Source organism: Triturus cristatus, chromosome 9 (assembly GCF_964204655.1).
Source record: "Triturus cristatus chromosome 9, aTriCri1.1, whole genome shotgun sequence".
Taxonomy (NCBI): Eukaryota; Metazoa; Chordata; class Amphibia; order Caudata; family Salamandridae; genus Triturus; species Triturus cristatus.
Window position 1 is genome coordinate 282,645,344 of NC_140592.1, and position 27,568 is coordinate 282,672,911.

Genomic DNA, 27,568 nt, shown 5'->3' on the forward strand with positions numbered 1-27,568 from the left:
TAAAAAAATGCGCTCTGAAGGGGCCCCAGGCCCCAATGGAATCCCTCCCATGGTTTTCAAAGGGATAGCGGATAAGTGGGCTAAAATTATGGCACCTCTATTCCAAGAGTTTAGGTTGGGCAGAAGTATCCCACAGTCATGGAGGGGATACCTGCTTGTTCCGATACACAAAAAAGGCTCAAGATCCACCCCGGAAAACTATAGAATGATTGTGCTCCTAGATGTGGACGGGAAGTGCTATGCTAGCATTCTGCTGCAAGAGCTGATGGCTTGGATTGAAAAGTGCAAACTGATCCCTTACACGCTAACAGGGTTGCAAAAAGGGCTCACACATTGAAGACAACTTGATTTGCATTTCCAACCTGATTGAAACAACACTGGCAAGAAAAGGCAGGGCCCTGTACCTTGCTTACATTGACTATCAAACTGCCTTTGACAGTGTTTCCTGTCAGCGATTATGGATGAAACAAAAAACATTGGGGCATTGATAACGCACTACTAACAGCACTGATTGCCCTATATTTAGACACCTGGGTTAAGATCAGAGTAACAACCACTTGTTCTACCACCCAAAAGATTCATACTAATAAGGGCTTAAAGCAAGGTTGCCTGTTGGCCCCAGTGCTTTTCAATCTATATCTGGCTGATTTGCCGGAACGGTTGGCTGTAGCACGAGCATCTCCCCCAAAATAGCCAAAACCAAAATCCAATCACTGTTAATGGTTTTATCTCTATTCTGTAGAGAGAACAATCTAAAACTGAATACAGCAAAAACAAAGGCAATGATAATATCGCAACAATTAAAAAGGAAGGGTGCATGGAACATCGAAGGTAAACCCATTGAGATTGTGACCACCTATAAGTATTTAGGTGTGTGGATTGATCACAGGGGACGGACCGCTGCTCACATTACTGGAATGCAAGGTACAGCTCTTTGGAAGGAATTTTTTGTAGAGCAAGGAGAACCATGTGCTCCCCTGACCTCACTCCCCTAATCCGATTAATGGGGACAAAATTTCTACCATCAGTTGCCCATGGAGCAATAGCCTTCAAAGATAAGATAAGATGACAACATGGCTTGATAGAGCACAATCGGAATGTTTTCGTAAAGTCTTTTTCTTGCAGACTGCCACTGCTCCTGGCCAAATTCAGAGAGAATTCAATCTTTCTTCCCAAAAATGGATCCTGAAGGTGCGACTTATTGCATATTGTTTAAAGGCTAATCAAGCTCGGGAAAATACCTTGAAATGACACATCTGGACAATGATAAATACCCAAGGGTCCACATGGTGTGAATATCTAGCCCATTGTGTTGAGGTATTGGATGCAAAGGAAATATGGTCAGCCTCAATACGCACACCAGCGGCCTCAAGACTTCTAACAAAACAGGCAAAGCTACTGTCTGCCGACTGTGATATGAAAACATAAAAAAAATTAAAGCATGGAAGCTGGGCCTCGACCCTCTATGTCAATGTGTCCTTGCAGTACTACCTGTTGTCTCCTTTAAAACCAATGCTGAAGCGACAACTAATGAGGTTGCGGTTCGGTGTGATCCCACTGTAGGCATATAAATATGGTTAAATATGGGCAAGGGTATAAAGAGTCTGTAGTTACCAAGTGCCGAGCTTGTGGAGCAGCAGAGGAATCACTAATTCACATATTGTGCATTTGCGTAAAACTGCGTCCACTGAGAATATACTGGCTCCATCTAATCTGGCGTATTTTATATATACGAACATGTCACACCGCATTAATTGAGTGCATGAAAGGTGAATCAGCGCAATTTGCGGCCCGGTTCCTGAAATATTTGATGGCAATAAGGGCTCCTCTGGACTCCCCCATCATATAGAACTCTAACCTGTAAAGCTAGGCCATGTTATGTACTCCTTTTATTTTTTTATGTTTATAGTAACTAAAACGGGGTTTCCATTTTCTTACCTTTTGCAAACAACCTGTCGTTTTATCTTGTACATTAATGGAACAACATTTTATACTGTATATTTATATGTGCTCTCATTGCAATGGTTTTAATTAATTGTGCAATAAAATTATCTAGCTATCTATCTATTTGAAATGATGGTCCTTTCGTGCTTCCTCTATGTCCTTCAAAATTTCTCACTGTTGATACCTGACCCGTGGTTCAGAGACCTCACCTCCGTGCTCCACAACTTCTTGTGGGCCAGCCGTTCACATTACGTGGAATAAAGGTATGCAATTGATGTATGATGGAGCGGTGGTGATGGCAGTTCACCAAATGTACTAGCGAGCCACACAACTACTCGTGATCAATGACTGGATGACCAGTGGGTGGTACGACCCCGCATATCAAGCTGAACTAGCTATACTAAACTTGGATAGAGTAATGGGACTACTTTACAGAGATCCCATCCCTACACACCTCACCAAATTGACCTGGGTAGTCGTTCTGACTTCGCGGGTGGCACTGAAGGCCGTGAGGTGGCCTGCTACACTTAAAAACAGACTCCAGTATGGTATGGTAGTCACCTTATGAACACTTCCAGCCTTCAAGGCTTTCAGGCATGAGACAACATTGTTATAATGACTCTAGCTGACATCTGGGGAGGAAACCATATCAGGTCTTTCCAGGAACTTCAGACACAATGCGCCAACTTCAAGACTCAATTCCATAAACATCTGCAAGTTAGACACTCCCTAGCTGTGTACAAAAAAGACCTGGACGCACTCCGTGAATACAACCCACTGGAAGCCCAGATACTAATGGGGAAACTATAGAAGGGTGGAGTATTGCGCATTTACCATACCATGGTTAGCAATGCCCCTGATGTCTTCACTACCTTGATAACGAAGTGGGAAGCCTGGTCTGCCCCCTGGAGGACACTGACTGGCAATTAGACCATACGGCACCTTTCGAGATAGCCATATCCTCCCGCTTAAGGCTGTTCTATCTGAACTACCTTGACTGTACATATATTACCCCAATGAAATTATGGTGAGCATGGAAGGTACATTCCCAAACCTCCTCTCGTTGCTCTGGCCCACGCGCAGACTTCTTCCACATGACATGGCTATGGGGCGAGCTTCATGTCCTCCCTCTCTCAGGTCCTGTGATACACAATCAGATTGTCATCCAAAGAGACCCTACTGGGGGGTTTGGATGACCTCACTAATACTAAGTGGAACAACACATAATCGGAATGGCTACTGTAATGGCGAAAAGAGACATTGCCTGAAGATGGAGGCTGACAACCAGACCAACAATGGCTGAATGGGGAAAAGGGATGGACTGGGGTGCCACACAAGAGGAACCCATCTATGCGGCATGAGGCTGCCCTCATAAACATGAACAAATATGGGGGAAATAGCTGGACCACTATGGACTGCGGGCCTCTACATAGAAGACCACGCATGCATTCCTCTGCTGGATATCCAACTGGGAACAAGGGTATTGGCGATGTCACTGTTATTGTTTCTGATTTATTTATATGCAATTTTGGAATCAATAAAATTGGTTATCAAACATCAATGCCTTCAACTGTATTCTTAGCAAAACGTTTTTTTGAGTGGGACTATCCGTAAATGTACTCCAGTGTAGAAATGGGATTATCCAATGATAGCAATTCAATGAAAAAGAAAGAAGGTTAAAGTGATGTTATAGTTAATCAAGGTAATATGAATTTAGCTTAAGTTTTTAAAAAAAGCATAGCCATCAATGATATCATTTGAGATGTCATCAGTGAGGTCCTTAACCCCTTCGCTGCTGCGGACATTCCGCTGCAGCGCTGGGGGGGGCAGGGGGGCAGCGCGGCGGGCCTGTGCTCATGACGGAGCCGCTCCGTCATGAGCCACAGTTGAGCTGTGCTCATGACGGAACGGTTCCGTCATGACTCCGCCCATTTGCGTTGTCGCCCCGCACAGGCGGGGAAACAGCGCCGCGCAGGCGGAGCGGCCGCCGGCAGGATTGTCATGACGGAACCGTTCCGTCATGAGCACACGACAACCGTGGCTCATGACGGAACGGTTCCGTCATGAGCAGGGAAGGGGTTAATGATGTCATTTAGGATGTCAGGGGTGATGTATTATGTCAGGTCATAAACAGTGCATGGTCGGGGTGCAATTTATAGTTATCTCAGTTAAGTATAATAGGTGAATTTCAGTGTTTTTTTGTTTTAAAAGCATTAGTTCCACAAGTCATTAATAGAGGTCCCTTTCGAGTCAAATGCAAAAATTCATGAAGCTGCAGTTTCATGAATCGTTGGAGAGGTCCCTCTCAAGACAAATGTTTCAAATGGCCTTCACCAAGCTGATGTGATATGACTGTAACTTAGAAAGTTGGATACACCCTTTTACTGTTTTAACAATGTGTGTGTGTTTTCCAACTTGCTGAAGCTAGTTTAAAATTATGAGTTAAAATTGAGTAACAATTGAGCACTTTAATGGCTAGAGATGGTTGATTAAAAGTCTTGATTTTTATTATTAGAGTTTTGGGAAAACATCAAGCTGGCGTCTACAGCTAGTACAAAGTACTGGTAAATTTAATGCCATCAGATGTTATCTTAGCAAACTAGAGTTTTAGTGGCACTATACATGTATTTTAAATATCCAAAGTCACTTATATCAGATTCCACTGCCCTATGCTGTGGTAGAAAGAAGCTAAATATCAACAGACTTGGAGCAACACAATAAAGATTTGGTGAAACGTTGCTTTTCTATATACTCCCAAATAGTGGTCACCACAGGGTAGTTATAGTGCGATCAGCATTTATTATTTTCTTAATAACTTTGGCTCTGTTTTACATATCTCACCCGAAACTTTCCAGAAAAATGTCTCATTTACGTCTGCTCCTTCCTGGAAGGTTTTCGGGTGATTCGTTAAGTGGGGCCAAGAAAAAGGAGGGGTTCCAAAAGACATTTTCCCCATTGATTTTTCCATAGGAAAATTGAATAGCGATTCTGCAAAAAATGCTCAATTAATTTACACCAAATTAGACAGAAAGCTAGATCTTAGCCCAGAAAGCTGGTTTTTGTGATTTGATGTAAATCCTTTAAGTAGTTTTTGAGCAATGAATGCTCAAAATGTTAGTATATGCCACGCCGCAAAGGATCTGTGGACCCAACAGATCTCATTCTGAGATCTGTTTGACTGCCACCACAAAAACAATGATGTGGCAGCAGCCATTTTAGGACTCAGGACTCAGTCCTGAGTTATTCAAAAAATATTTTAAAAGGCAGGGTAGCGATACCCTGACCGCGAGGCCTGGTGGGTGGTCCCAGAGGGACTCTGCCAGGGGCCAAAGAAATTGCTGGGAGTTCGCAGAGGATTCAACAATCCGCTGCTATTCATTTTTTTAAAGTGCAAGGCCCTGTGGGCCCATGGGTGGGCCAGGGCCCAGAAAATCTCAGTTAGGGTCCGCCCTCTCCAAACTTCTGAGAAGCCACAGGGACCAATCTCCCAGGGCCGTCATCAAAATAATTGGCAGGTGGGCGCGCAACCCCCATCCTCAACCCTCCACGGGCCCTGGGAACCCCATCCATCAGAGCCAACATCATAAAAAAGGGGAAGGAGTGCACCCCAAAAGCCTCACTAGGCCCCAGGTACTCCATCCCATGGGGCCGACATGAAAAAGTGGAGGGGTTGAGGCATCCAATCCCACCTCCACAAGCCTTAAAAGGCCCTGGGGAGCCCACCCCAGGACACAATAGTTTCCAAGCCGCATTAGTACGGGCAGGGAAACATGTCTTCTCTCACTGGGCTGGAGCATTTTTAAAGTACTTTAAAGCTCCTGCTGAATGGAAATGCCATCCCTGCTCGCAAGAATATGGGCAGGGAAGGCATGTCTGCTCTCACTAGGTAGGACCTTTAAAAATGCTCCCGCTGCGTGGGAGCAGACTTAGTTTTTCTCTCTTCACAGTCATGATAAGTATTATTTTATGCCTTTAGTCAATATGATATAAGTAATACGTATATATGTAGTTGTATACTCTCATATGTATCAAGTCCTGTTTCTCTTTATTGGATCATCGTTTATATTTCTTAATGCGGTTCAACTGACTCGTGTGCGCCTGCTTCCCTCGAGAGGTACTCTCTCAAATACCCAACGCTTAGGTCCATTTTGTTAGTGGAATCAATTGCAGCCTGGGGAGCATGAACCCTCAGTACTGCAGTCTCCATGGCCCACTGACTACAACTGCTATATTTCTCAGTTGTTAGACCACACCTGAGACACGCCTAGAAAAAGCCTCTCTCTTTTCATAGCCTGCAACAATCAAAGCTTCCAGATTCAGTTTCCCTCAACGATTGAGGCTTCAAGACTGCTATTAAACGGACAAACTTGATATGTAAATATTTGATATTTAACATTTTTATCTTTTTCATATTTAGAATAATTTAACATATTAATGTTCAATTCAAATTGTTTCCTATGTAAACATTTCCACATGAAGCCCTATACTGAGATAGAAGAAGCACAAGTTTTAGAGACAATTTTATTATTTTCATAAAAGATTCTGTAGAACAAGCAGTCTCTGACCCAAATGCAAATATATCAACGACACTTGAAGCCTCCATGCAAAAGGTGCTTGCACATTATTCCAATACAAAAAATGTATCCATTGTAAAGAAAGGGAAAAGGGTGCTTTAACAGAATTGTTAAATACAAATGACTTTCCGAAATTGGATCCTCCCTGTGAGAGTGACCACATAAATTACCTATACATGTTGTTCAATGGCCTGATACAGACGATGGTTTGGGAAAACACTGATAATGATTACGATAAGGATTACCCAGTTACAATGATCTGATCAGGGCCTTTCAGAAAAGAGGCTTAAAACATTTCTAGTTGAATTGGGAGAGTTATCTAATTCCCAGTATAATTCCCCAAATAGTGTTTACTAGACTTTGCCTGGCAACCGATGCTTGACCCGACTTCAGTTTGTCACCCAAACACTAATGAGTGGACTCCATATAAACATCTGTCACAATGTGTTGCCAGCAAATTAAGACAACCTTTAATAGAATCCAATCTGAATTTCCATGCCCTTCTTCACCTAATAACATAACTGCTACTCCTTTATTAAGACCGAATATGTTATTATTTTTTGCCAGGTTTGAGAAATATCCTAAAAAAGGGGTTGACAGGGCGTTGGCTAATTGCCAAAATAGGCAGCAAACAATTGGGGGCACAGAGGTAGATCCTGTAACTTTATCAAATGGGGCCCAGCGAGCAGTATGTTTTTCAGACAATGTTTATTCTTCTACGGCTCGGAAGAGTTATAAGAGTTTACTCTAAAGAATCGACCCCAAACTGGAAAATTTGGAGGCTAAAGAGACAGGTCAACAAGCAAATTGATTATTATTTGGAGACGACTTCATTAAAGATCTTAGTACATATGTGGCTACATTTGCCTCTATAGACAAGAGGTGGTTTTAATCAGAGCAGAAGTTTCTACAAATTCCAACAAGACTTTAGACCACAATTATTCCCTCAAAGAATCCGATGATTTAGACAAAGTGGTTACAAAAACAAAGTATCCCAAAATACAGGTAAGTCATTTAATTTCTGGACACCATCTGTGGGAGGTAATTTATACTGTAATTGATAACAGCAGATCCCTGTGTATTACAAGCTGTTCAAGGTTACTGTATAGGCCTTCATGCCGCACAAGTTAAAACTACAGCTCCTCTTCCATTTTCCTTTGCCAAGCATCAGGAGTTACTGGTAACTCGGGGTAAGGTTTCTATTATAAAAACAGACCATAGAGAAGTGTCAATATGATCCAAAAGGTTTTGTAAGTACTATTTTTTTAGTTCAAAAGAAAACCAAAAAATACAACCAAGTAATCAATTTAAAGACATTCAACTACTAAGTGGTCTACCACCATTTCAAAATGGAGACACTAAATTCATCTCAGGGATTCATTGCCGAAGAAAGCTTGGATTGTACACTTGGATTTGCACAATGCATATTTGGCAATTCTGGCTTACGCTGCAAACTGAAACTTTCTACCATTTCAATATGGAGACAACTTTTTTTCAATAAATAAGCCTATCATTTGGTCTATCTTCCGTTGCTTGGTGTTTTTCCCAGGTAAGAAACTTGTCAATACACTCATGAGAGAACACGAGGTAAGATTAATTGCTTATCTAGACGATTTTCATCTCCTGGCCCAAGACAGGAACTTGTTGTTAAACCAACTAACACAATTTATGGCCCTTCTACAAAGTCTGGGTTTCCTATAAACATGGACAAATTAGCTTTACAACCTTCAAAACAAATGCAATGTTTGGGATTTATGATAGATTGAGACAAAGCAATCCTGCAACTTCCTTGAGAAAAGGTTTCTCTCATCAAGAAGTAGATGATACAGGTTAAAAACATGCCATATCTGAGAAGCTTTCTCATTTTTAGAAATGATGCTTCTAGACCAAGAGTCTTGGTTAGAACTTCAGTGGTGGCTAGACCACTTAGAGACATGGAATGGTGATGTTTTATTGCCCCAGATGTTGCATTAGAGTCCAATGCAAGTCACCTGGTTGGGGTGCAAGATGTAATCAGTTCTGGCAGCAAATGGTCCCAAGAGAAGACTTCACTGCACATCAATTGTACAGGGATGCTTGCAGGATCCTTTGCAATACAAACATTTGCAATCGACAGGATAAGTTGCTCCAGACTTCTTTGAATGGACAATCTTTCTGCAGTAAAATATATAAATCATCTTGGGGGACCCAAATCAAAACCTTTAATTGAGCCAGCAAATAGTTTGGAGAGTTTTGTCTTCAGAGGGAGATCTCGATTCTGGTGGAATATTTACCTGCCAGTCTGAGCATTAAAAAAGAATAGATGATGAACGGAATGCTGAAAAAAATCAAACAATCACCCCCAGTCATAGATCTGTGTTAAATCCATTGTTTTCCTGTGCGCCATGCCATACCAGTTTGGACCCAGCCATATGCAAATCAGTCTTGATCCTGCTCCCCATGTGAACAATCCAGCCCAAACTGCAAGGCCAGATGCTCCCTGGACCAGAAACAAGCATCCTAGGATGGGTATTGGGTATCACCCGTCATCTGCTAGGCTAGCTTGAATCGGATGGCATAATGAGCACAGCTGGGCATGCCGTTCCCACTTAGGGCAACAACGCAAAAAGAACAGATGATGGGCAGAATGCTGAACAAAATAGGACATTCACCCTTGGCATCTTTTTGGAGGGATCTGCTACGAAATTTGAAAGTGGCAGCCGAATGGGAGATTGTAGGCACCCTGCATCATATAATGCTGGGCCTGATCCCAGCCCCTGCAAAAAAGATACTTAGCCGCACATTTTTGATGCTAGGGCTGGTGCTGGCAAAATGGGGGATTGCCATTAAATGGATGAATGACCACCCACCCGGCTATGCAGCATGGCTGCGAGATATGTCTGAGTGGGCGGTGGCCGAAGAGGTTAGGATGAAACATGTAAGACGGGATGAAAGATTGGAAGATGACTTGGTAGCGTGAAGACAGATGATATTAGACTTGCAGAATGAGTGGCCTGAACCAGGGGCACACATTGAGGAAGATTAAAACAAAAAGGAGAAAACAAGCTTACTAATAGACCCCAACAAAGGGTTATAGGGAACAGCACAAACACCAAGAAATTCTGTCACAATGAGGCACTGCAACTACAGACACGAGAATAATTAACCCAGTAATACATCTGCACAGCACAGAGGTGTGCTGCAACATTGTCACATTCTCTCTATTGATGGAAGTAAAAAGCATTTAACTGCAGCATCACGTGAGCAGTTACCGGGGTGAGGGGTGTTGGGGAAATATTTAAACAAACATATTGGGAAATCATCATGTCATTTCATGTAAGCTTTATCGTGATATATCGTGATAATAATAATTGTAAAATGTATTACATTGAGAAACCAATAAAAAAAACATTTTTTTTAAAACCAAACATTCACCCACACCATACAAAAGTAGATTAGTGTTCCAGATATCTCGAGGCTCGAACGACTGGCTTCTTCATCCTTCAATGTTCAGAAGGCTTTCTTCCCTCTGCAATGCATCTCCACTGAACAGCTGACTCCATTGCTACTACAGTTGGAAACCAGATCACTAGACAGAAGCAGCGGATGCTTTTCTTCAAGATTGGTCTCCTTCAACTGAATTATGCATTCCCTCCTTTTATAATGAAACCTCGGGTATTGACGCAGGTACATTGCCAAACATTAACATTACTGCTAGTAACTTCCTTCTGGTGGGTTCAACCTTGGATCCCTATGGTTCTAGAGCTCTCAAGACAACCGTCAGTCCCATCCCAATATTTCCCAAGCTACTGTTGAACCCTCAGGATCAGTGTTACGATCTAGTGTTCATCAATTCCCTCAAACTGATAGCATGGATGGTTTCAACTCTGTCTGGCTCATTTGCCAGTGCAGGGCCCAAGGCACAACCAAATTATACAAATATGCCTGGATAGTCTGGAATAGCTAGTGTCTGGATAAAAGTGCAGATAAGAGTGCAGATCTCCTTTTCAGCGCGTCATTTTATTAGTTAATTTCTTTGCATCTAATCATAATACATACAACTTTTTCAACTGGTCACATAAGTTTGATGGTAGACCTGTGGAAGAACATCCTTTGGTGTGTATGTTGAAGGAAGTAAGATTTACAATGGGGTCCCAAGGGGATCGCTGCACGAGCCGCTGTCCCCTTGGGGAATTTCGCGCGGTGGAACACTCCACACAGCGCGTGAGGGCTCTAGGCAGGCAGGGGGTGGGGCTTAGCAGCACGGGCAGAGCAGGCAGCAGTTAGGGAAAACAGTGTTTTTTTCTGTGAGGAGATTGGGAGGCTGTCGTTTTTGTGACCCACCCACCCTCCCTATAAGAATACAATACCAAAAAAAATAAAAAAATAAAAATAAATAAATACAGTCACGTTAGGTCAGGTAGCATTTTGCTGGTTCGCTGATTTTCCTTTGGGGGCGTTTTTTCTTGGGGGTTGGATGGTCTGGAGCGGGCTTATCCTTCCCTCTGGGGTGGGGGAGGGGCGTTGGAAAGATTGATTGGGATAGTGCATTTCATGGGGTATTTTTGATGAGAAGTCTTGTGGGGAATATTTGGTTGGATAGCAAAACGTTTCAAGAGTAATGACAATGGGGTTTTTGCTCCAAGAATGTTTACTGTAGCAAGATTCTAATTTATGTTGCCTGGCCTAATAAAGAGACCTTTTATGCTAAGTGCAAATATTTGGTGTGGTTGTTCTTATTGCGCGAAACCTCCTTCACCAAAATAATCGTATGTGGGATGTGAACGTGATTTTGAATTTGTTCCTCAGCTGGTGAGATATATCCTCTCTGTCACTAAAACATTTATCTGCTAAGCTAACTATCCTACTTTGTTTGGTTTCTTGGAAACATCTTTCTGATGGAAAAGCTTTCTGTTGGTTCTGTCCAGTATACTTCATCTCGGGTGTACCTCCCAATCTTCAGAAGAAAGAAAACAAATGTAATGTTGTTTTCTATCCCTATATTCCTCCACAACCAAAACTTTGTTTAGGGAAATGTTTGCAAGTGTATATTATGAAAACAAAAGATTTAAGAATGTCATCCTCCTCCCCACATCTGGTCTCCTTTAAACCTCCTCCATAAACAAGTTTCTTTATCAACTTTAGCTCGCTCGGTCAAATGGGTAATTAATTTAGCTGGTATTGACACTTCGGTTTTTTGGGCCCATTCCACCAGGAGCACCATGCTGTCCAAAGCCTTTTTAGTTGGAACAGGATTGGATGACATACTGAAGTCGTCTGATTGGTCCAATGTTTCTACATTTTATCACAAGCCCATTCCTCATGTTGCAAATTCTGTTGTTGCTATGCTTTAAACTAAAGTAAAGAGAGCCTCTGGTATTGAAATGGAGAATTTCTTAGCTTTAGTGATAGAAAATCTTGATTTTATTAAGACCCAGAGACGACTATTATCCCACCACATCGGTTATGCTAACCCTCCCCTTTCTTCTTTCTAATAGTGCCTACTGCATCGAATAACCAACCGGCTTAAAGAGAATTTTAATAGGAAAAACATTTTTTAGAAGATGCTCAGTCCAGCCATGGAGATTTTCCCCACAATACATTTGATATCTCTAGTGGATCTGCATTGTGAATTCAGCACAGGCTTCTTCTGGTGAAGTTTGTGAGAAACCCCTGTTTGCTTTGATGATGGCATTTACAATTGTATTGGTTGATATTCCTATTTTAGAAAAGTTATAGAACTGCTTTTTCAAGAAAAAAAGAGCTTGTTGCTCCTAGTCTAGAGGTCAGTAGTGTGATCTGTTATCTGACTGATTAATCCCATTATGCCGTTATACTGCAGTTGTTTCTACTTGGATCATGGGAACTGTATGTTTTCTTCATGGCTGCCATCAAATTAAAGGCAAGATAAGAAGGCATAATACCAGTCTCCTTGTCTGTAAGATCAAGACTTACTTTCACTAAAGGTAGAAAAAACTCTATTTTACCCTTTGTAAAATGCTGATCCTCTGCTGGGAGTTGATAACCTGTGTTTGAGAGCAAACTGGTTTCACACATGATTTTATCATACAGGTAATAAAAAGTCTTTCAAAATCTAAAATGAGAGCATATTTTTTTTTTATTCAAACTATTCTCCTGAGCCATGTGAGAAAAAAGTCAGACACACTGAGTAAAACATGTAGTTCCAACAGAAACAGCAGACTGTCAGTTGATTACCCAGTGTTCTACTGCAGCCTCCCACAGTGTTCTAATGAACAACTAGAACGCTAACATGTATTTTTGAAAAACATGTGGCACACTTGAAGCCATCTTGATTGAATTAAAGCTGTGAAACGTAAACCATTCACTTTAGTAATTAACAAATTGAAGGGGTTCACTTTGTTATGGAAATTATAATTAGTGCTATAAAAAGCAAAATTAGGACTTATTTCCTGTGAGTTCTTAAATATGTTCCTCTGAAAATTCAGTAAAACATTCTGACATGCAGACTGAAACATGTACTTTCAACACCAGCAGTAGCCTGACAGTTAATACCCTGGTGATGAACTACAGATATTCCAGTGTTCTAATAAGTAATTATGGTGCTAATATTCTGTATTTATGAAAAACGTGTGGAATATACTTATAGCCACCCTAATGGAATCAAAACTGAAAAACTGATAGCATTTCCTACACAGATTACTGCAAAAAATCTCTCAAGATGGCCACCTTTACAAATAGAGCCCAAAATGTAGACCAAATATAGCCCAATGATAGAAGTGTACAAAATGATTAAGGAACTCATGAAAGAAATAATCAAATGATTCATTAGATAAAAACATAAAATTAGCCACTAGGTCAAACTCCCTTTGTTGCTGTTTGAGAACTCAGGAAATGTTGCCTAATTATAACTTTCTAGAGCACATCCCATCATTTCTAAGAGAAAAATATAATTTTGTTAATTTTTCAAGGGAGTTTTGATTCCATCAAGAGGACTTCAGGTGTGCCACATTTTAGTCATAAATACAGAATGTTAACACTCTAGTAGTTCATTAGAACATTGAAGGGAAGGAGGGGGCAAGAGCACTTTCTTGGAACACTGAGGGCAGGGGGAGTGTGCGGGACAGAGGCAGCCAGCTGACCACGTCGGGAAGGCGGGATGGCCAGTGGCAGCAAGACCAGGCATGGTAGGCAGGAGGGGCAGGGGCAGAACAACGGACCATGGAGGGCAGGGAGGATCACAAGGGCAGCCAGCCAACCATGCAACGAATACGAGACAGGGTGTGGTAGTGCAACAAACAATGGAGGGCGGAAGGCAGGGGCAGCACAATGGACCATATAGGGCAAGCGGAAGGGAGTGTGGCAGCACAGCAGACCATGGAGTGGAGGCGGGAGGGGCAGTGGCAAATAGATCATAGAGGGCTGAAGAGAGGGGTAGGGGCACAGACTTGAACAAAGAAAGATGGACAGGAGCAGAAAGTGAAACACACAGGGTAAGAGGGAGGAGCAGTGACAGCACAGCAGACCATGCAGGGCATACAGGATGGGCAGTGGCAGGTCAATGAATCATGGAGGACAGGAGGGAGGGGAATGAGCATGCACACGAACAACACAGAGAAGGGGAGGGTTGGCAGTGACAGGATCAGTAGGTTGATCATTCAGGGCTGGCAGGAGGGCCATTGGAAGCACAATGCACTATGCAGGATGGAGGGGATAAGGGATAAGAGAGCACACACATGAATAACAGAAGAAAGGTGGTCAGAGGCAGCAAGCTGACCATGCAGGACAGGTGGAAGGGGCAGTAGCAGCACAATGCACCATGTATGGCAGGCAGAAGGGTTGCTGCAGCACAACAAACCATGGTGGGTATGAGGGAGGGGGCTGGGGCATGCACAAAGGACCATGGAAGGTAGAAGGGGGAAGAAGGTGCTGGACTCAGACAACAGAGAGCAAGGGAAGGGGGCAGTGGTGGGGTAGAAAGCTGACCATGCCGGGCAGGCAGGACGGGCATTGACTGCAAAACAGACTGCAGGTGAGGCAGAAGAGCCATTGACAGCACAACAGAGGGCCTGGACTCAGAAGACTGGAAGGCATGGGGAGGACACAGGGGCAGCAAGCTGACCATATTGGGCAGGAGGAGGGACTGTAGCAACTCAATGTACCATGGAGGGTAGGAAGGATGGAGAACGGAGATGGGGAAGTAGGGGTAGGGAAAACAAGCTAAACCATGGAGGGCCAACAAGAGTAGCACAAGCAGCACACCAGACCATACCAGGCAGAAATGAGGGGGCAGAGGCATGGACTCAGACAATAAAGGGTAAGGTGAAGGAGGCAGGGATAACTTGCTAACCACTTAGAGCAAGTGGCCGGGACAGTGGCAGCTCATCAGATCATGCAGGGAAGGAGGGAGAGGGAAGAGCATGGACTTGAGCAACAGAAGGAAGGGAGCAGGTGGGTAGGTGGAGCAAGTTAAGCAAGGAAGGTGAGCGAGAGGGGCAGTGGCAACACTAAAGACCACACAAGGCAGGATGGAGGGGGCAGAAAAAGAATCAGATGAGGGAGGATGGGGAGCAGGGACACCAATTAATTCATCTCATGTAACAGCAATACAGTTTCAACCTTCTATTTTCATCTAATAAATAAAGCTACACTTGTTAACTGGACGTCAGAAATGAAGCTACACGTGTTAACTGGACGTCAGAGGACATTGAATATTTCATAAAGTCAAAAAAAGAATTTTTTACAACTGGGAAATCATGATAAAAGAGGAAATCATGGAGTGATACCCAGTGGTCCTACAAGATGCAAAACCACAAAGCAATAAGATCCCAATAGTCAGCAATGCAATTAGCCCACTACAAACAATGACACAGGCACCTCACTCAATCACAATCAAGAGTGACTTTAGCACAGGCAGACATTGCATGATGACACACATCGCTGAGAAGGGTGTGAATGGTGGTATTTTGAATTGGCTCCCAGGAGTGTTAAATCAAGTAGACAATCAACTAAATTCTATATCTCCATTCATTATATCACCCAGGGCATCAAGAAGCAGCTTTCAAAGTATCTCTCTTTTCCTGAAATGTTGGTGGGTTTAAGAAAATAATGCAGGATTCACAGACAATTCTTTTGTCTTTTCCCATGATTTCAATTGCATGCAGGAAACATTGAACAAGTTATCAAAAGCAAACACAGGATACCTTTAATGTCACATCCTAGCAAAATGAATAAATAGATCTGGGCATACCTGCAGGGGTCTGGCAACTTATATAATAGCCATTAAAGGCCTAAAAAGCAAACAAAATCACAAAGGGCTTTTACTGTAATCTAATTAACTCTCTGACAAGAGGAGTTCAATACTACATGGAAAGCCTTATTTGGAGGTTCTGATGCAAGTTACGAGCTATCACAGAAAAGACAGAACTGGATAACATCTGGTGTCCTTCTTAGAGTGAATGACCCTTTGAGTTCTAACTGGATGCTTCCCTAACGATTGCCCAGTGGCACATATCCAACACACCATTAACAGCCCTGCAGTCTAGGGCTACACCATGGCTTCCTGCCACATATTTGGTTATATAAAAGACTTCTTCATTGCAAAGAGATATGAAAGTAACCACTGCCACAAATTTTCACCATCGCAAATATAAATCGAAAGTTGGATGAATTTAATGCATTAGGTCAAAGTAATGACCCTGATAGAATTATTCAATGGATTTTTTCAACTGAGAAATTATATGAAAAGTGGAAACTCATTTCTTACCAACTTGCCTCTCTTTTGTCTCAAAAACAATCGCCATGTGTGAAATGCTATAAACCTCACTAACATACCACTTAAAAGAACGGGCGATGCCTTAAAACATTCTCTGATTTGGTTCCAATGAATGGTATACACAAGCCATGAGGAGGTCTATATTGCACGTACACAAAGAACTAAGATCGCTGACTGTGGTGTACCGGGTGCACGCCTTGGAAATGATGACACGGACACACTTCTTAATTTGCTTGCGACCTTCCAACTGCCAACACCTGTACCACTGGCTACATTTAGTGCACTCCTGAGGCAGGGCTTCAGGTTGGACCGACTCAGTTGCCCGGTCATGGGGAACACTTGAAAGCCTCCTCCCTCAGGCGTTCCAAATGGTCATACCTAAGCATAACGTGACACTACTCTGACCACCATCGCAGACCATAAGGCAACAGCACATAAAATGAAGGAACTGCGCAAAAAATACAAGACAGCAATCTGGGAAGCCAGAAGGGAGCCAGACAAACAGCTTGCTCTAGAGCTAGTACTCAGAACAACGAATGTGAATTCTGGCAGTTGATTAATAAGGCAGCAAACTCACATTGCAAGGTGTGGTCACTAATGTTTCTGCTGAAGCCTGGTGCAGCTACTTAGGCAAACTGTATGATGGAACCTCAATTGGACTGGGACTCCAACACAACGTTAATGCTAATGACTTTAAACATATGCTGGTGTGCACAACCGATCAAATATGATACTTCATAATAAGAAGCAGACCCAAATGTTATACCAGCTGTGCTGTATAAACATGATACAGAGCACTGGTGTCAGATCTTGCAATGCTTCAATATAGGAATATTGCAATGGGATCAATATTACTGCCAGCCTATAAAAAAAGGACTAACAACAGACCTAAGTTTGTACAGGCTTAAAGCACTCTTAAACCTAAAAGCTAAGTATTTTTATCAAAACTGAAGTTGAGCAACTTGCTAATAGACAAATGGAAAGCTAAACAATTCCCCCAGACATGGTTTTGAGTGACCACAGAGGAGGAGCTGCTCATTTCCCTTGGCCACACCTCTATTGTGAGCACCTGAGCTCTGCATGGTGGAAGTAAGATTCTGTCATGTTGGATTTAGGTAGAGAGGGGCACTGTGGGATTTGTTGCAGGAGAGCTGTTTCATGCTCTTCCCCCAGATCGTTGCCTTCATTGACTAAACCCATTTATGCTGGTTGTAGGACTCTGGCTTGTGGTCTCCCTTTTAAACCTGATAAAATTTGCATACACCTAATTGGCACATTTACCTTCCTTATAAGTGCCTCGTATATGGAACTATATATGCCTAGGGCTTGGGCCTGTAAATCCAATGCTACAAGTGGGCTTCAGCACTCATTGTGCCACCCACTAAAGTGGCACTGTTAAACATGCCTACAGGCGTGCCCCTGCGGTTTCTGTGTGCAGTTTAAAACTGCTACATCGGCCAGTCAAAATTCACCTTTTGACAGTCCTAAACCATCCTTTTTAATACTGATAAGTCACTCTTTAAGGTAAGTACTAAATGCCCATGGTGCAGTATCCATTTTATAGAAAAAGTTGGACATGTGCATTTAAGTTTTACATGTCCTAGTGTTGAAAAATCCCCAAAGCCGTTTTTCACTGCAGGAATGCTGGCTCTCTCATAGAAAAGAACTGCCCTATGTTTTATTCCTTATGATGGATAACTTAAGTTTGGGACTAGATAGACAAGCATTGGCATAGCCAATAGGCCTTGCCTTTAGGACCTTATAAGTCAACAGTTGATGTTGTTGCACCAAGGATATTGTGCTGCATAACTAAATACTTATAAGGTCCCTAAGGCGAGACCTATTGGCTATGCCAATGCTTGTTTTTTTTCCTTATGCAACTAACCACCCTTGACAACGCCAGTAGTCCTGGCTTGTTGTAGGTGTGATTATATAATTGTTGTTTAATAAATCTGGATTCAATGACAGAAGCAGCAAAATACCAATCAGAGAGCACTCTATGCTAAGCACAGATTTTTTGTGTTTTTAAGCCAATCCCTTAATTACATTGTCCGCCTCCCTTTGAGAGAACCCCCGAGTTTTTTCATCCCACTTAAAGCCCTGCCCATATTAGAATGCTAGGGTAGTAAACTCCAGTGAGATAACAAGCATATGCTGCTCTCTGAGCACAACCTGGGGGCTTAAATCGAGGGATGTGGTCTCTTTAAATCTCTGCAAAGAGTTTACCAAATAACAGAATACGCCATCCGACTTTCCATTAATCAAAATGTTTATTGCCACCTGGACGTTTTTTTACATTTTTTATTGAGGCCTGTTATCGACGTCTATTTCAGTTTCCAAGGAAAACTTGACACAGCTTCTGGGAAGAGGATATGAGTGTACAGTAGTATATTTTAATTACCAGTACTACGATTTAAAATAAATGTATTATGGACAACAGCGAAGGGGATACTGTCAAATGCTTGCAAGATACAGGTCTAGAGAGTTTTGGACTTCAATATAAGAATGATGACAGCTTGGCCTCTGTATTACTGTATTTATGGATATGCACTTGGTACATGACCTGCTGGCACCGCTCTCATCTGGGGCATTTACTGGGTAATTCTAAGCACAGCATGTAAGGACCCTTTTCTTTTAGTAACTCGCCCCCTCCTCCCCCTTCAGCCAGTGAGTGAATTAGCAGCGAACAGTGGCATCACAAATTAAACATTTCGTTCATGCCTCCTATCGTGTTTAACCCTCCGTTTTTGTTTTTCTGATATTCATTTAATTAAACCAACTGAATTTCTTTGAAATAAAAAAAACAAGCGGAAATGGTGGGGAGGGATGTAGGGCGGGGCAGTAAAATAGAAGTGCTGGACGGGAGCAGAAAGGAAGCGTCTCAAGCAAAACATGTCAAATAAAGAAAATCCTAAATCACAGCAGCTGAGAAGTGCGGCAGGCAGCAATCCGGAGAAGTGGGAAGGGAAAGAAGAAATGCAGGCAACGTCCTTTAGTAGCGACTGAAAACACGAGTGCCACAAGCAAAAAAGCTAAAGTAAATAAAAGAAATTGGCAATCACAGCGCATACATATAAATACCTAATAGGAGGACAGGTGGAAGGTGGTGGTGGTACTGCAACACACGGAAATTACCTGAATTTCAACGGGCGCTGACACAAACAGGAAAGAGAGGCGGAGGAGTGCACCCGCGTGTGGTGCGCGCGAGCTAGCAGTCTGCTCTTTTTGGAAGCACACACTCGTGCTTGTGGCGCACCCCTGAACGCTCCCACAAGGTAGATGCCGCCATGAGTGTGTGCTTCCAAAAAGAGCAGAACGACGGCTAAAGGTCCTCCTATGCAACGCATATGCGTTGCGTAGGCGAGACCTAAAAAACGATTCAAGGACTCATTGCAATAGGAATTTAAAATCCTACCTAATGGAAAAGATTAATTTTACAATACTATTCTCACAATGTCACTTTTAGAAAGTTGGCATTTCCAGCCTATATCAAATTTGCCTTCCTGACAGTGTGCAGATCTACCTTACTGTTAATGGCTCTCCTGTGGTGTAATGTGTATTGCTGCACGACAGTCGACAAAAGACCTGGGTGTGGGGAGGTGTGGATCTTCCTAGCTGGTTGGATGAAGAGGAGCCGTGCCCCTACCCAGTTCACAGCTTCAAAGGGGCCTGTCCTGGTCCACACAGAAGAACCTGACACCTGACCTTCCCCTGCCTTTGTTTCATAAGCCAAACCCAGCGGACAGGGAGAAATTGACCAGAACCAGTTTTAGGGCCCCACTGGCACTGGGCATAAAGGTGGCATCCCCTGAACTTCAAATCAGAACACTCCGGTACCTGTGAAGTCTCAGAATAAGGAATGCCCTGCTTACCTTGAATCCCGGACCCCGGAAGTGACTCAAAGGGTCAGTTGGATGACCTTCTTTGTGATTTAGAGGATAGAACAAGTTCCAGATGCCTTTCTCGCTTCCCAGCTAACCAGACCAGACACAACTGGATCTGACCTAGTGCCCTTTGCTGACCTCTATGGGAGCATTGTGCTCAAGATCATGGAACCTTGGTTGGAGTCAGAGTGCACTTCTTACCAAAGGTGTACCCGGAATAAACACTGAGGCATGCAGAGCTACGCAGTTCCCAACTGGAAGCCTCACCGGATCTAGCGTAAAGCCCCACCACACAGCTCCTCACCATGGTATTCACTGGATCCAGCCCCGAATGACACAGAGTCATGCAGCTCCCATCTAAAAGCCTCACCTCACAATCCTCCATCGAAGTCAGAAGATAAAAATTCCAGTGGTACAAACCTGATCTTGCATCTGGCTTGCGGTCAATTTGAGCTTGTGACTTTGTCCAGGTCTTGCGCGACCAGATAACTGCATTTGGCGCTTTGTTATTTTTGGAACAATTCTGAACCTTTAACTTTAAAATTCATATTTTCGGTTCTACTCATTGTACTTTTGTCATTTTGGTGTTGTTTTCTTTTTTAAAATATTCTCTATTTTTCTAAATTGGTTTGGGATTTTACTTGTGTTGTATTTTCACTTAGTTACTGTTTGAGTACTGCATAAATACTTTATCTAATGACTCTAATGCAGCGCTGTGATTGGTTTTGAACGTCCTGGTGGGACGCTCCACCAGGGAGTGGGAGCCTGGGCTAGTTCTCCATGCAACAGGCTGTAATGCATGGAGAAGGGGTAAAGTGTGCATGACTCATTTGGGCGGTCCGAGGGGACCAATCAAACAGTCATTGTACACTTAGGAGTGGGCAAACAACTCCTCTCCTGCCCTGCTCTGTGTGAGCAGAGCAGTTCTACCCACCTGCCCACCCCACAGAAAGGAAACATAATATGATAATAACTAAAAGTTATCATTTTATGTTTCCTTTCTTTACACTTTATAAAGCAGTGGGGTGACGCTCCTCTGCCATAGTGCAGGAGACGCCCCTGGCTGAGACCTGTGAAGAGAACCCTAGGCAGGGCTTTAAGTGGGCCGGGTCTCACCGGGTCTGAGCACCGGCAGTTTTTTAAAGTAGGCCTCTAAACGGGTCTCTTTAGGGCTCTGTTTTGTGCCTGCTGTCACTGCAGTCCGTTTTTTTCCCGAACTGCAGTGACAGCAGGCACACCGCTCACTTCTAGCTAGTGAAGAAGTTACGGCATGACGTCATGCCGGGTGAGCATTGTTGGGGAATGTAAATCCTTTAAAGAGAGTCATTTTCTCTCTGGATCTCCCTTCTCTTTATGAAACTCAGGAGCAGTAACACTGTCCTGGTGTCACCAGGACTCTAAGTGGAAGCTTTTTTAATATTATATACAACAAGCAATAGTTGCTGCTTATTTATCTAATGCAACTAACAGCCATTGACAAAGCCAATAGTCCTGACTTGTTGTAGGTATGATGTTACTTGTTGTATCATATATCTGGATGCAATGACAGAAACAGCAAAATACAGGTCGTGCGGCACACTATGTTAAGCACAGATTTTTTAGTTAAAGTGTTATTAAGTCACACGATGTGTTGGGGCATCCCTTTGAGAGACCCTCCAGTTTTTTAATCCCACTTAAAGCCCTGACCCTAGGTCTTTTATTTATTCATTTTTCATGCACTGTTCCCAAAAGTCAATATTGTGTTTTGTGATTTGCTGTTTTATGTTGTGCATTTCTCAATAATTACCTTCAAAAATTGTATTTTGTGCAACATTCATTATACTTTCATGCATCATGCACAAACCGTTTAAATTCAGACATTTCTTTTGCTAGGTGGCACCCGCAATATTAGCCATGACAGAGAGCATGCTAACAGCTTCTTGCGTTTTTCATACGCTCGTTAAAGTCACATTATTATTTGTCAAGCTATAGCGCGCATTTAGTGATATGTAGACCTATGCGGCAATCAAATTTGACGTACGATTTTCAAAACTTTTGGTTACATGTGCATTATTATCACGTTGCATGCCGCGGTCGCGTATTATTTTATTTTTTCAATCCTGGTAAATTATACCACAGATCGTTTAACGGTAGTTACATTTCGGAAGTATTTGGGACGTTCATTAATTATTAAGTTTTCCAAATCCGAGTTGAATCACTTCTGGTTTGACGTCGGCTTAAATACTAAACGTGCATTCACAACATTCATGACGCAGACACGCTGTGATCCTCACAGCGTCTTACATTTGTCTCCTGGCACGTGGATTCCAGTAACTTTAACATTCGCTTCGCAGAGGCCTGTAGAGTGTTGAGTTGTGAGACTTTGGTATGGGGAAACCGTTTCGTTTGGTTTTTATTTTTATTTTTACCGATGTTCTTTCTTCCAGGTTCACGCAATTGACCTTGCCTGCACGCACAACGGGGTGGGGTTGATGATAGCACTATTTTCGTAATACAGCACGTGGGTAAATGCAAAAACGATGTGTTGGGGCATGCCTTTAATCATTTATTTTGACTCAAGTGGTGCAGTGCTCCAGGTACCACTGCTCTGCAAAATTAAATAGATTATTTTGTTTTCGGTTTCCCCTGATGAAGGGTGTTTATTATTTACCCGAAATGCATTCGGTCTCTTGTGAAATTGGAATCTATTGAAGATAACACACACATCATTGAGGGTGTATGATAAAGGAATAATTTTCGAAATGGATGCAATCCCATTGTTTTGAATAGACTCAGCAACTAAGCATTATTAAACTTAATCTTGTGCAAAAACCTGCTCCTTAGCCAGTTTATTTAGCGCTAAACGGATTGAGTTTATGGGCCCATTTGAGACTGTGTCTCCTGAATTGGCCAGCAGGCTTCCTGCCAGCAACCTAAAATAGTCCAGCACCCCACCCCATTCCTTTTCTCCCTCGTGGTAGTCTGATGTGCTCGGTCAACAAAATAGAGGGGGGGGCCAGGAGCCTGTTACTGTCCAGTGTCCGTGCTCCACAAATGACTGTTAAATCATAGGGGTCACTGTTCCAAATTGAGGGTGCAATGTGTCACCCAGTCATTATGAAGAAAGATTAAGATTAGAATAGAGGATAAGAGGAGAAGGAAAAGAGAGAGGCAGAGGTTCATCCCCAGTATCAAGGATACCAATCCCAAAGGGGAGGGTCAAGTCTAGCCTCTTAGTTGCCCTCACACACCGCGAAGGATGTCATGCTTCATCATTGGGCTTTTAGCTCCTCGTTGGGACGGCGCTGCAATGCCCGACGGTCCCCCGAAGGGTCACTTTCGCAGAGATCTTTTAAGAGAAAAGCTGTTAGGTGATTGCGGGTGTGTGGGGTGGATCCAATGGAAGAGGTGATAAAGTGCGTGCGAGAGTGGATAAATAAAACTACCTACGAGTATCCTCAAGGAAGTCCTTTAATAGTGCGGTGCCCTGGTAGATTAAAAAACCAGAAGGTTGGTGAGTTACTGTAAGACCTAATCTGCCCGTGTAACTTAACAAAAGGTCGACATGTTTCACGCCTTAGTTGTCTAAATGATCAATTGTGTTTCTTCAGGACCTAACTGATGTGATGTGCACTTAAAAATGGGGATCCAAAGTAGGGATGGTAACCCACATGGGTGAGGGGTGGCTTGGGAATAACCACAGGGGTAATGTCTCTATTGTGTGGTGTAAAATCTCGACTTGTAGATGAGCCCAAGCAAAGGTAGTACCTAAAGAGGGATGAAAAAATAATGAAGAAACAGAGAAGACTCATGCGTCTGAAGTGTCAAGGCAAGAATCTATGTAAAACCTTCACACATGACATGAGGTAGCATCCGGAATAGCACTTTCAAGCCATAACACAGTAGAACATCTATGGCCATAGCTCATAGTTAGTGCGCAAACGACGTGGTCACAGTCAATGCCCCACGGTGCATGCCAAGAGACCCTCAAGTATGTCATGCCACGGTGAAAGATCACTGGGAATGGACACGGCGTCCGAGTCGGTCCGCAAGCCCCCGAGGGCAACCGCTCTATCAGTCGTCCGTGAAAGCATATGGGTGTCCAATTCAGGCATGCCAAGGGTGCCGCCTGGTGCGCTGCATACCCGAGGGGATCGAAGAGTCGAAACCCCTCCGATGATATGCCGCGTTACCAGTGCTGGGACATCCTTGTATAGTGTAGTCTGAAATGGTGACCATTAATCAGTGGTGGCCCGTAATGAAAGACAGAAACACGCAATCAAAACAGTTGGTGTAACGGAGGGCAGTGCCCTGCCTACCCTCACGTTAAAGCGAGCAGTCTCCCAAGGCTAGTATCCGCTGGATGCCCGCGCCCTATTGGCTATATATAAGGGAGAGAAAGTAAATGCGGACAATGTTGCCATGACTATCAACTTCGAAAATGCGGAAAAGGTCAAGCAAGCCTAATGGATACAGTCTAATCAGTACATTCTTTTACTCACAGTTTCGTCGGGTGCAGGCTCTGTAGAACCTACCCTCTCCCAGCGGCTGTCTGCAATCAATGTGTGTGGTGCCTCCGTGAGGTATACATAGCTATCGGGGTCGCCGAGGAAGGCGTTACTTGTTTCCTGTTTGGTAGACGTGTGGTGCCTAGTCACCGTCTTGTCTTAGCGCGCTTGCTCAAAGAGGAAGTGTCTCTGGTAGAGTGCGCGCATGCTCCGTGGAGGTCCCGCTGTCGTGCATGTGTGTGCCGGTAAGGCGCCCCGTGTCCCAGTCTCAGTGTATGTTCAACATGAAGAGCATCTGGGACATATGATCGTATTAGTCTAGCAGAGTAGTGGAACCCCACGTGATCCATCCTCTGTTCACCGGAGTGTGTATGGCCCTGGCGGAGGCATCACAGATAGACCGTGAGAAGATATCACAATTAAAAAGTGTGCCACGCTGTAGGATCTGCCACGATAATAGTCCCTAGGTATTAATGACATTATCCTCCTGTGTGGTGGGCGAGCAGATTTTGTTTGGACACATGAGGGGGAGGCTCGAGAGGGACCAAGCTATTCCTGGACATGACAGGTAGTGTGTGTGTGTCACAGGCGGGTGTTGAAGTGCGTGGCTGATGTACTGATCACATTGTGCCTAGGGTTATAGTTCCACCCAAGGTATTTAATCGTTCAGTCCACTGATCTGGGTATATAAGCGATAGACCCAACGTTGTTCTTGACGCAGGAGGGCCTGCGTGTTCCAAGTGGGTCTGAACTCTAGGACTGTCCAAGCCAATTGTTCACAGTTATGACCCACCTCCAGGTAGTGGTTGGTCAATTTCGTGGCTGTCCTTCCCTGTCGTATGGTGCTCTTGTGTTCGCTTATCCGCGTCTTAACTGGGTGTGTGGTCATGCCGACATACCTCAGATCGCATGGGCACGTGATGAGGTATATGCAGTTTTTGGTACTGCAATTCGAGTGCCCCCGTTGTTCCCAGGTGAAGTCACCCAGAATCAGTGTTTTCGTCTGGGTGGTGGTGGAGCAGGCGTTACAGTTGCCACACAGGTAGTGCCCTGAGACAGGTGGTAGGTTCCAGAGCGTGGCGTTCTGGGTGTTCTTCCTCTTGTCCAGGGGGCGTGTATTGATTAGGGTATCCTGTAGGTTCAACGTCCTCTTAAATGCAAAGCATGGTTGTTCCAGGTTCAGTGCGTCAAATTGAGGGTCTTCCAATTCCGTCTGATGATGTTCTTCAGTTTGTTGGACAGAGGTGTGAAGGTGGTGACACATGTGAGGGTTTTGCTTGGTTCTTTCACTTTAGTTTCGAGAAGGGCTTGTCTGTTGTTATTCCTTGCGCGCTTTCTCGCGTTCTCAACTACCCTCTCCGGGTAGTGTCTGTCCAAAAGGTTTTCCTCAAGGTGGTTGGCCTTATTTTCAAAGTCCTGGGGGGTGGTACAGTTACGTCGTATCCGTAGGAACTGGCCATACGGGAAATTCTCTCGTAATGCCTTAGGATGGTGGCTCTTGAAGTCTAGCAGACTGTTGCAGTCAATGCCCTTCCTGTGTAGTGTCGTTCTGAGTGTGCCCTCTTCAAGGATGATCTTTAAGTCCAGGAATGGCATGGTTGATTTGCTTATTGTGCCAGTGAACCGGAGGTGTTGATTGAGTCCATTGAGCCATTCCAAGAAGGATTCACAGGTGGTCCTGGGTCCTCTCCATATTACCAGGACATCGTCTATGTACCTTTTCCATGTAATGAGGTTGTCCTTGTACGGGTTGTCTTCAGAGAATATGTTCCTCGCCTCAAAGGATGCCATGTACAGGCCCGCCAGGCTCGGCGCAAAGGTGCTGCCCATGCTGGTACCTGATGGAAGATCGATGTTTTGTACATAAAAAAGTTGTGTTTCAGGGCTATGGTGATCAGGTCGATGATAAAGTCTGCTGGGATGTTGGACTGTAAGTCTGACTCCTGAAGGAGGTGTCCCACGACCTCGATGGTGGCATCCTGGGGGATGTTAGTGTAGAGTGCTTCTACATCCAGGGTTAAAAGTAAGTCAATGGGTTTGGTATTCTCCTCAATGATGACCTCTATTAAGTTCAGTACATCTTGTGTGTCCTTGAGGTATGCGGTGGTTGCCTGGACCAAGGGGTGAAGGAAATGGTCGCTAAATTGGCTCAGGGGTTCCAGGACTTACTTTTAACCCTGGATATAGAAGCACTCTACACTAACATCCCCCAGGATGCCACCATCGAGGTCGTGGGACACCTCCTTCAGGAATCAGACTTACAGTCCAACACCCCAGCAGACTTTATCATCGACCTGATCACCATAGTCCTGAAACACAACTTTTTTATGTACAAAACATCGATCTTCCATCAGATACAGGGTACCAGCATGGGCAGCACCTTTGCGCCGAGCCTGGCGGGCCTGTACATGGCATCCTTTGAGGCAAGGAACATATTCTCTGACGACAACCCATACAAGGACAACCTCATTACATGGAAAAGGTACATAGACGATGTCCTGGTACTATGGAGATGACCCAGGACCACCTGTGAATCCTTCTTGGAATGGTTCAATGGACTCAATCAACACCTCCGGTTCACTGGCACAATAAGCGAATCCACCATCCCATTCCTGGACCTAAAGATCATCCTTGAAGAGGGCACACTCAGAACGACACTACACAGGAAGGGCACTGACTGCAACAGTCTGCTAGACTTCAAGAGCCACCATCCTAAGGCATTACGAGAGAATCTCCTGTATGGCCAGTTCCTACGGATACGACGTAACTGTACCACCTCCCAGGACTTTGAAAATGAGGCCAACCACCTTGAGGAGAACCTTTTGGACAGACACTACCCGAAAAGGGTAGTTGAGAATGCAAGAAAGCACGCAAGGGATAACAACAGACAAGCCCTTCTCGAAACTAAAGTGAAAGAACCAAGCAAAACCCTCACATGTGTCACCA